Source organism: Sorex araneus, chromosome 5 (assembly GCF_027595985.1).
Source record: "Sorex araneus isolate mSorAra2 chromosome 5, mSorAra2.pri, whole genome shotgun sequence".
NCBI classification, from domain to species: domain Eukaryota; kingdom Metazoa; phylum Chordata; class Mammalia; order Eulipotyphla; family Soricidae; genus Sorex; species Sorex araneus.
The window spans coordinates 134214604-134225715 of NC_073306.1; the positions used below are offsets into that span (position 1 = coordinate 134214604).

At 44.8% G+C, this 11112-nt stretch overlaps 1 non-coding gene across 1 annotated transcript; it reads right to left on the minus strand.

Annotated features, from left to right (window-relative positions):
- Positions 1-679: 679 nt before the first annotated feature.
- Positions 680-893, minus strand: LOC129405183 (small nucleolar RNA U3). The gene has a single exon (XR_008630374.1). It is a non-coding gene; the product is annotated as a small nucleolar RNA U3 (small nucleolar RNA).
- Positions 894-11112: the final 10219 nt, after the last annotated feature.

The window sequence follows — 11112 nt, forward strand, 5'->3', positions numbered from 1 at the left end:
GAGAAGAGTGGGGGGGGGGTGGAAATTCCACAAATCTTACCAAGAGATTCTGAAGCACCGGGGTCATAATGTACACACGTTTTGACTGCAGGAATGTGCCAATTCTTGGCATAGAGGAGAAAAGAAGTGTGCATATGTGCACGTAACACATGCACTTCCAGTGATCTCCTGCCGAATGGGCAGAGACAATCAGGAGAGCCCCGAAGTTCCCTTTAACCCACTTTACTTCTCCTCTTAAACCCGAAAATAAGCCCTGCTTTGAGTTGGAACTCTGGCCTTCTGAACTTTGTTGTTTTTTTTAAGCACATTGCATCTGTTTGAGTCTCTAACAAATAGCTGTAATGGATGTGTTATTTTTACCCCAAAGTCATATAGTTGCTTGCTTTTACTGTCATAGAAAAGTACTGTAAAGTCCATACCTGGTGATGATGATTTTTTCATTTCACCAACTTTCTAAGCCTCCCCCTTCCCACTGTCCCCCACCCCGCCCCCTGCAACATGTCAATCTTTTTCATTTCTTCTACTGTTGAGTATCCTACATTTAATTTTTCTACCCTCATTGGATGGGATATGTAGTTATTAACTTTTGGCAATGTGAATAATCCTGCAATAAACATATCTGGAAAACCATGGCAGCCTGGCCTTTGAGGTCCGCCTGTTTTATTTTCCTCTTTAAGAAACCACTTAGATGGCATCCTCTCCCTCTCCCTCTTCCAAGGGAAGACGAGAATAATCATTAGTGGTAAAAGGCAGTTGCAAAAGCAACACCGAGGACTGGCTTTGTGCTCAGGAGAAGATGTGCAGGGTCCTCTCCATGGTTTCAGGTGTCCTACACGATCAGAGAAAGTTCTCTAATAATGAACGCTAGAAATCATCTCTGAAAGTATAGCCTTTGAGGTCTCTAATTCAGCATATTGTGTCGTGGTATTGACTCGTGAAGGTTGTCTATTCCTATGTTGTTTCTTCTCCCAATAGGCAAGTAAATAGAATTCTTCCAAATAGCACACACTGACATGTCAGGTTTTGTGCTATAAGCATGAGGGAAATCGCATCAAATAAGATAGCTTCCTGACCTTTGTATCTCATGTAATAAATGCTAAAAGAAACACATGGCTAAGGCACTCTGAAGGCTCTCAGTAGATCATCTAATCCAGATGGTGGAGATGAAGAGTAAAATAAAGTTTCCTGAAGGCGATTGTCAATTTATGCCAACACATCAGAACTGTAGAAGATAATACCATCTTGGGTGTGTTTCTGCTCTCCTGCAGGTTTTACCAAGGGGTTTAGGTGGGTTCCTTGAGAACGTTGCATGGAATAATGAGAACAGAAACAGCACTGTTGACAATAGTCAAGATCTGGAAACAACCTAAGAGTTCAACAAAAGAGGACTAGGTAAAGAAATTATAATCTATAATCTATATATACAGTGGAATACTGCTCAGGTAGAAGAAAAGATAAAATCATGCAATTTTCAATCACCTGGGTGGAACTAGAGAGTAGATGCTGAGTGAGGTCAGAGGAGGGGGCAGATATATAATGGTGTGGATCATATATGGGATTCAAAGAAACATAGTAAAGGAATAACAGATGACCAGATGACCAAAAGCAGTAGAACTGGAGACTTGGTCTATAGAATTGAGCTTTATTTGGTCCAGGGGGAGCTGTAGGGGTGCATAGAACATCTGTGGAGGGAAGCAGGAACCCTGGTGTTGAGTGTGGTATTGGGATAATAACGCGTGCATAAAACTATCATCTAAAGAATTGTAAACCATTGTTGATAAATAAAAATGGAGGAAAGGAATAAGGACAGCAAGGGAATGATGAATGAGTTGGAAATTAAATTGACCTAGAGTGTTTGTTGGGCATTGGACAGAATCATGATATGAGTGTGTTTTCATATGTGTGTAGATATTTACAAGAGGGAGACTTCTGCATGTTCTAAGTCTAGGACTAAGTTTCTCTTCATTAATGTCTTCTACTGCTTTCTTGTGAGCTGTTTTTCTGCCAGGGACTTGGAGCCAAACGGGCAACAGGAATGGTCAGATCACAGGCAGGCATGGAGCTAAGAAGACCAGAATCTCTACCATGAGAGGTTTCGACGTCAAAGACTGACAGTCAAAATGATTTTGGGGCCAAATACCCATGAACGAAAATGAAACCAAACCATTTCCTAAAGGGAAGAACCTCCAATCTGGATCTGTGTGTTTAAAATCGTTCGCAATTTTGAAAATACTCCCATGATTTCTTATATTCACAAACTTTCTTAAAGTAAGTGGGCAAATCATGTTTCGCTGGAGAAAAACAGAGAAATTACACTCGGTGGTAGTTCTGTTTTTCTTAACTCCTGCTAAAGAGAGTAGAAGCAGAACCAAGAAAAAAGACTCTGATGAGAGGATTTAGATCTTTCTTTGTGGTTCTAAAAAGTGAGTTCAGGGGCTGTAGCAATAGCACAGCGGGTAGGGCATTTGCCTGGCACACGGCTGACCTGGGTTCGATTCCCAACATCCCATATGGTCCCCCACATGAGTAATTCCTGAGTGCATGAACCAGGAATAACCCCTGTGCATCGCTGGGTGTGACCCAAAAAGCAAAAAAATCACGAATCACGAAATTCATAAAAGCAACGATCATCAGTGATTAGTTAACTTTTGATAATAGTCAGTTTCTGGTTGTTCCAAAAAAAAAAGTGAGTTCAAAGTAAATTCTTTGCCTCCAAGCGGAGATACTACAGGTCAGAACAAAAATAAAAACAAAACCCACCACACCTGGGCTTTCTTTTCAAGACCGTGTTCTTCATTGAACACGTGTTCCTCTCTCTCCCCTCATGTTTTTCTAAGTAAATTTTTTTCAGTAAAAATGACGTTAAAAAGTCAAACATCAATATGTACATATGCACATTTATGCAATTAAGGGAGCAGAGATGAATGGGAATTCTATTCAAGAATATTAAATCTCTACTAAATAGATGTGGGATCCTCAAGACTCACAGATCGGTGCTACTCACAGATGGATGGGCGCCAAAGTAATATTTGAATAAGTGTCCCTTTAGATCAAGCACAATCATCAAGAAGGACAGTGGACTAAATTACAAGTCAGGGTTTGTTTGTGTCTTGTAAGTCTCTCTCTGGAAATACGAGAGGAAGACTTGTGTTTCTCAAAAGATAGAGTCTCTGTGCTGTCCCTGCGTCTCTTAGTATGTGCAGCTAGAGCCCCTGGCCCCTGGCGAGACCAATGTTTCTAGTCTTTTCCTAAGTCTTGCCCCATTGAGTCTTGTTTCCTGCTTGTACACTCCTCTTCTTGTAAATGGGTTCCTTCGTCTTGTGCTGTGTCTCTCCATTGATGTAATTTTGACTTTTTTGAACCTCAGAATATCCCAAGGGTCCACAAAGGGTCCATTTGTCCCCTGACTGTTCTCAACGCAGGTGTGGATGACAAACACAGGTGTAGATGACAAACACGTGGCACACACTATTGGACCCAGGTTTTCGGGTCACGTCGTGGACGAACACAGAGTCAGAGAGACAGACATGCAAGTGCAAAGGAGTTTTATTCCAGTTAACTGGAGTCAACTATCTCACCCACAAAGTGACCTCTTGATAGCGACCCCGACCTCCAAGTGCAAGCGGTTTACGTAGGTTCCAAGGTTGAGCAAGGGCTATGGTAGCAGTGATCGAGCAACAGGCATCAGCGATTAGTCAACGTTTGATAATAGTCAGTTTCTGGTTGTTCCCAAAAAATGGACATAGTAGCAGTTAGTCAGTTTGTGGTTGTTCCAAAACATGGACAGAGTGACCCCTCATGACCAGTCAGATGACCTAGCAGTTCCTTATCAGATGTTACAAGTTCAGTTCTGGGAAACAGAAACTTAGGCCTAGTCAAAACTTACTATTGGGGCTGGAGTGATAGCACAGCAGGTAGGGCGTTTGCCTTGGACGAGGCCGACCCGGGTTCAATTCCCAGCATCCCATATGGTCCCCTGGGCACTACCAAGGGTAATTCCTGAGTGCAGAGCCAGGAGTGACCCCTGTGCATTGCCAGGTGTGACGCAAAAAAAAAAAAACCAAAAAAACTTAATGTTAACTGCGACCTGTCGTGGTTGCAGTCTGGCTCTCGGTCTGACTTTTGGGTACCTAACACACGCATCATCAAGAGAGTGGGTTGTGCACTCGGCTCTCCTAGAAGGCAGAGGGTGACACTCCGGGCTGTGTGGCTTCCAGAAAGGGAGTTGAAGAGCCAAAAACCCAGAGCAGCCACAACTACAGATAAATTAAGCTTCCCACAAAAGTTCTTTCTAGCCACAGCCTGGAAAGCTAAGAACCATTTCAATAATAATTGCAAGTAGAAAATGTCCTCAAGCTCCGTGGATAGCAAAGTCTGGGGCAGAGCAAGGCAAGAATGTACCCCTAGAGTCCCACCTCCATGGGGTGAAAGGGCATCCAGGAGAGCCATGACCCGGGTTCGATTCCTCCGCCCCTCTCGGAGTGCTCGGCAAGCTACCGAGAGTATCCCGCCCGCACGGCAGAGCCCGGCAAGCTCCCCGTGGCATATTCGAGATGCCAAAAACAGTAACAACAAGTCTCACAATGGAGACGTGACTGGTGCCCGCTCGAGCAAATCGATGAACAATGGGACGACAGTGCAGTGCTACCCCTCTGCCTCACCTCAGGTATGTGGAAGGCCCCCACTTCCATGCAGCCCTCCCTGGCCCCTGTACCCACAGAGACTGATCAGGGGAGTGGCTTCGACTTGGGAGCAGGTGGGCAGGTGGCATGGAGCCACCTGTGATGTGTGTGTGCCAGGGAGATGGCAGTCATGGCAGCAGCTGGCCTGGGACATGTAGCACAGCTGTGCTATCTTTCGGGGAGCGTCAATCATGACTCCGAGGGAGGAACCTGGAACACACCTGGCAGTGCTCAGGGACCACTCCTGGCATGGTATTTGGGGGTCGGTACCAGCAATGCTAAAGCTATCCCACGGTTCTGGGCACGAAACAAGGACCCCCATGCAAGGGAAACACACTCCACCCTTGGAGGCATCTCCTTGGTCCCTGATTCCTTCTGACGGCTGCATGTGAGTAGCCCGTGATCTCCAATCAAAGGTTGCATTTAAAACCTGGAAAATGAAAACAAAACAAAACCAAAATTAGTTCTTCCTGGTCTTCTCGATGACCAATTTCGACACTCACTTATTTGCAGAAGCATTTCGGAGGAGCTGACTCTGCACTAGGTAGTGTGGAATCTGAAATGGGCAATTTTGGAGGCCAAGAGTGTTCAGGGGAGAAGGGATAGGGTGTTTGTGAAGAGCAGCTGTGTAGGATTGCATAGCCTCAGGTAGTTTAGGTTTATTGGGTTACTCCCGTTACAGTGCTCCCATTCCTCTTTGTTTATTTGTAGCTTCTTTCTTAGTGTTCTGTTGACTTGTAAATATTGGTTTTCTCTTCTCCTTGAGTCCTTTGCATAGTTTATTGAGAGCAATGTCCTTTTTGTATGGACACAGGAAGACTTAGCAAATGCTATGCTTTTGTAACCTGGGAGTCATTTGACTCTACATGATATTTTCCTCCTGGGCATCTGTTCTCTTGACCTAAGCCTCAGCTGCCCTTACTTCCTAACACCCCCAAAAGCAGGGTCTGGACGAGGGACAAGACGCACTTAGGGCAAGCGGTGAGTTGTGTGCTACCCTGGCATCGAGATGGGCCTGGCCAAAGTGCCTAATGCTTAACTATAAGTTAAGAGCTTGATCATGGACAAATGTTGTCATGATTCAAACAGTGATAACTAGATTTGGACCCTGCTAGGGTGAGGAATGATTAATCTGGCCTGAGTGCTGTAGTCTGAGCCTGTGGCAAGATGTTGCCAGGAGAGCTGCCTTGCAAGCCTCAATGTATCTCTTGCTATGTCCATACAAAAATAACTAGTATTAAGATGTTAATAAGTTCCTGGACTAAGGAAAGGAAAAAAACCTTAAGAGTGAGGAAGGGCTTTGGAATGCCCTGCCCTCAGGAAGGGCTTTCTTATGTTGATTTTGCTACCTGGCTGGGTGTAGCCTAGAAGGCAAGGTGGGAGAGACAAGTAGGAGGAGAGACTAGAGAAGCCAGGAAGGCTGCAGTAGATCCAGAGAGAGGATGGAGCTGGGAGTGCAGGAGATGGGAAAGAGGAAGATTGAATAAACAGTAACTAATCAGCAACCAGCTTGGTCCTCGTTCTTCCTTCGCCTGTAGGATTACACAGCTGGAAGACTGGACAGCGCATGCAAAGAGTGTTGTTGCCCCCGGTTTCATGCCCTGCACAAAGTTACTCTAAGGGAATGAAACACATGGATGCCAGAGCTGCAGAAATGAAGAAAACAGGCAAAAATACTCACAAGATTGGCTGCAGTGGTGTCTTCACTGCCTCAGCTCCCCCAGCAAAGAAAACAAAGGCAAAATAAACAATGGGATTCCGTCAAACTAAAAAGCTTCTTTGCTGGGAAAGCAAGGAGTGAGTATTAAAACAAACAAATAGAAAATTCCTACAGAATGGGAAAGATATTTGTACATTTCTCTACTGATTGCAAAAATCTGTTTGCATCTAGTCCATTTACAAAGGGCTTAATGTCTGAGTTTATAAAGCCCTGAAAACACTCAACATGTCCTTGCAAAATAGTGATAAGGAGCACTTTTTTTGTGTGCCTGTTGGACATCTCTGTATCTCCTTTGGAGAAGTCTCTGTTCAACTCTTCTCCCCATTTTTAATGGGGTCATTTGTTTGTTGTTATTGAGTTTTGTGAGAGCCTTATATTTTAAGGACACACCTAGTGGTGCTCAGAACTTACTCTTTCCTGTTTCTGTACTCAAGGCTCACTCTTAGGGCTGTTCAGGGAACCCTATGGGGTTCCAGGGATCAAACCAGGGTTGGTCACATGAAAGGCAAGTGCCTTAACCCGTGTGCTATCTCTCTGATCCCTAAAATTTAAATAAATAAACAAATAAGAAAATAAACTGTACAATTAATGTTTCTTCTTTCAAAGACTTGTTCATTTCTGAAGGGGAAGTCAACACGTACAATGATCAAAAAAAAAAAAGAAAAGAAAGGAAAAAGAAAATGGTCCTCCTTACAATAAAATTGGATTATTCGGGGTCTTCCTCTTTCCCACGCTAACCAACAGCTCTATGTGCGATGACCGTGGAAGAGGAGGAGCCATTTTCAAGCTCCTGTGAAGGGCCGCTCTCTCCTCCATGGATGACCAAGTATGTCCATATCTGCAGCTTGAGGTGCTAGCCCAGAAATACCACAAAACTGCCTTTCTGCAGATTGAAATGCTTTAATTGACATAGTTTAAAATTTCTAGATGACTGTAGCTCAACGTCAAGATACCTTTGGTGATTCTCTTCATTCTGTCCCAAATGGTTAAGGGCTTTCACCCTGTTTCCATCCCAACCACCCTCTATTTACCACAGGTGATGTGGTAAGTCCTGCCTGGTGCCATCAAGACCAGGGTTAGAGAAAGAGTCTGCAAAGCCTCCTGAAAGGAAAAGTTCATTTTCCTCTCTTCTTGTCCTCATCACATTGTTCTGGTCCTACCGGATACTTCCTGGAAATTCTGCTTTCAGCACTTCCCTTTTCATCTCTCACAGACGGGTTATTTTTCACAGTGGTTTTTGAGTATGAGATCTTGCCAGATTTGTGGAATGTAGACCAGTGCTTCCCAAATTCAGTTTTGCACATTGGTGACAACCTGTGACAAAGTTTTCACAATCTTCAGTGGAATAAAGGAAATAAAAACATAGCATCCATTTTGCGGTGCTTTCCACTTAAAACGTAGTTTTTTTATGGCGATTCCCTTCTCCCCACTTTAGGGAGATCTTCAGAATGACTGCAGAAGTGTTTGTGCTAAAGGTGATGATGTGTGTGTGTTTTTAAAATGATGATGATGAAATAAAAAAAACCCAGCTCTGTCCCCACCCTGAGATTATTCCCCTTTAGCTTGTACCCATCCTTTCTCCCCAGCTTAGCTATCGTTGAAGAAGGGACCATTATGACAATGATGGTTGGAAGGGATTGCACTGAATAGATGTGTGCTGAGAGTGGGTAAAGGACCGAACATGATGACCTCTCAGTGCCATAATGCCTAAAGGGGGAGAGAGAGAGAGAGAGAGAGAGAGAGAGAGAGAGAGAGAGAGACAGACAGACAGACAGACAGACAGACAGACAGAGACTGACAGAGACAGAAACAGAGAGACAGAGAGACCGACAGAGACAGAGAGACAGAGACAGACAGAAGTGCCTGCCACTGAGGCAGGCAATAGGGGGGTTGGCAGGAGGGGTATGGGGACTATTGGTGGTAGGAAATGTACACTGGTAGAGGGATGGGTACTGGAGCATTGTATGACTGAAACCCAAACCTCTGTAACTATCTCACAGTGATTTAATTTTTTTAAAAAAGGGGGGAAACACTAGAGATAGTGGATTTACATTTCTTAAAAAGTCAAGTAATCTTGATAACGAAGTTCTCCAAAATCACTTGCCACACTAGGAATGTTCACATACTCTTTACCCTCTTAAAGATTCACAGGACCAGGTTTGGGCTGTAACTCAGTGAGCCAGCACTTGTCTCACTGTGAGACAAGAGTGAGGCTGTGGACTTGATCCCTGGCATCACAAACAAATGAAAAAGGAACACACTAAGAACCTCAAGCAAATTTGCATTTCAGAGACTCTGAAAGGTGCTTCTGCGAACCCCCTTCCCCCCTAACCCCCTCCCCCTGAAGTGCTGAAATTACTGCTGGATTTTTCTAGCTCATTCAACCACCCTGTCCTTAATTTTTTTGCTCCCTAATAAACATTGTTCCAACATATATGTTAGGGGAATATTGCTTTTAAGACAAGTTGAGTGCAGAGCATAGTGGAAGGGAGGAAGGAATGTGGGTGTGATGGAAGTTCTATTGGAAGAAGTCCTACAGTCAATATTTCACAGCAAGCTCTGATTTACTTACCGGTAGGGAGAGACCAAAGCAAATCCCAGGCATCCCACTTGCGGGTGTGAAATGGTCAAGGACAAGCACTGGGGAGTGGTGGGGAGTGTGGCAAAATGAAGGGTATGTGACCTGCAACGCATGTCTGAGAACTGTTATCTATCATTCAAGAAGGTGGGTCAGCTGGTGGTAGTGACACCCTGGATTTTGATAGGAAATTCCATGGGCCACTTTCTCCATGGAAAACTTTTTTATCTCCAAATGTTGATGATTTAAAGTTAAAAATAAAATATGGGATATATATGCATATGAATATATTGTATATATGTATATATAATATATGAATATGAATATATCATATATGTTCAGATATATACATGAGCATATATATGAACATGTATGAATGAATATGTGCATATTGCATGCATCTATACATACATTCATATATATTTGAGGGTTGCCGTCTTACCATCTGTGACCTATTGTTTGGTAGAGAGATCATTACTAAAGTTATTTGCCAAATAATAATAAAAAGTACAATACCTGGCAAGGGGGCTGGAGCAATAGCACAGCAATAGAGTGTTTGCCTTGCACGTGGATGACCCAGGTTCGATTCCTCTGCCCTCTCGGAGAACCCGGCAAGCTATATAGAGTATCCCGCCAGCACGGCAGAGTCTGGCAAGCTCCCTGTGGCGTATTCGATATACCAAAACCAAGAAGTCTCAAAATGGAGACATTACCGGTGCCCATTCGAGCAAATTGATGAGCAACGGGATGGCAGTGACGGTGAACTTGGCAAGAGAAAGCCCTACAAACAATCGTGAAGATTTGTATTCCATATACAGATTGGCTAGGAGGGGGCTATTTAGATTTCCTACCCACAGAGGGTAGATTAAATTCTCTTCCATTTGATTTGTGTTTCCCTAATCATGATTGATGATGAGCACTTTTTCATGTAGCTGTTTGCCGTCCACTTTTTGTCTTCTTTGGGAAAGTGTCTGTTCTCCATCTTGCCTTACTTGTGAACGGGGTCATTGGGTTTTCTGTTGTTGAGCATTGTGAGTGCTTTATAGATCTTGGATATCAGCCCTTTATCTGTTCAATTCTGTGCAAATATTTTCCCCGCTCAGCAGGCTGTTTATTATAGCTTGAGTTACTTTTGCTGGGCAGAAGCTTTTTAATTTGATAGAAATCCTGGAAATAAAAAAAAATACAACAAACAAAAAATATTTTTAAGTAAATGCTCTTGTGTTTGGGTTGAAAATGTGGGTTCCACAGAACCGCCTACCCCAGCGTCGCGTCCCTCCTGGGTTGAGGGTTCATTTTCCGAGTCTCCTCTGTCAAGAGGGTCCTTCTCTGGAGCCTCTGTCCCCAGTACTGCAACTCTGCACCTCACTGGGCATCCTGAGCAGATTTGGGCAGATGAACTGTTAGAGAGAAAGCCGGGCAGGAGCCCCTGGCTCAGATGGCCTTTGTGCCCGAGAGCTAACAAGCCATCTTGTGCCTCTTGTCCCCAAATACCCGGGGCCACCCTGCTCTCCGCCTCACCTCGGATTAAGATTGACAGCTTTGACCACTTGATGCCTTAGGAGGGATCCTCACCCCCCAATGACTGCTGAGTGGGTCATTGTCACTCCCCCTGCCACTCAGCTGCAGAGCGTGCCTGCCCTCTAAACTCAGTGTCCAAGAGCCATCTGCTTCCACAGTCTAAAAGAAAAAAAGGGGATTCTGGTGTTTTTTGTTTGTTTGGGGGCCTTACCTGGCCATGCCTAGGGCTAACTACTGGCTCTATGCTCAGGGATCACTCCTGGTGGTGCTCAGGGGACCTTATGGGTGTCGAGGATCGAACCCTGGCTGATGGGGTGCAAGACAAATGCCCTGTTTGCTGTGCCGTCACTCCAGCCCTGAGATTTCTGAACTGAGAGACGGTTGGTGCTTTCTGCCTTCTCCGACCCTCCCACCCCCACTCCCAGGGCCACGGGGAAGTGTCTGGGGACAGTTTGGCTGGTGGGAGAGGCCACTCACCCCCAGACCAGACTCAAGGCCACTCCCTCAGACAACAGTCAGTGCCAGGACCAGGGCAGGAGCTCCTTGGGTGAACATCCTGGTGGGTGACCGAGCTCCCAACAGGGATGGGTGGCCCTTCCCTGCACCTACAG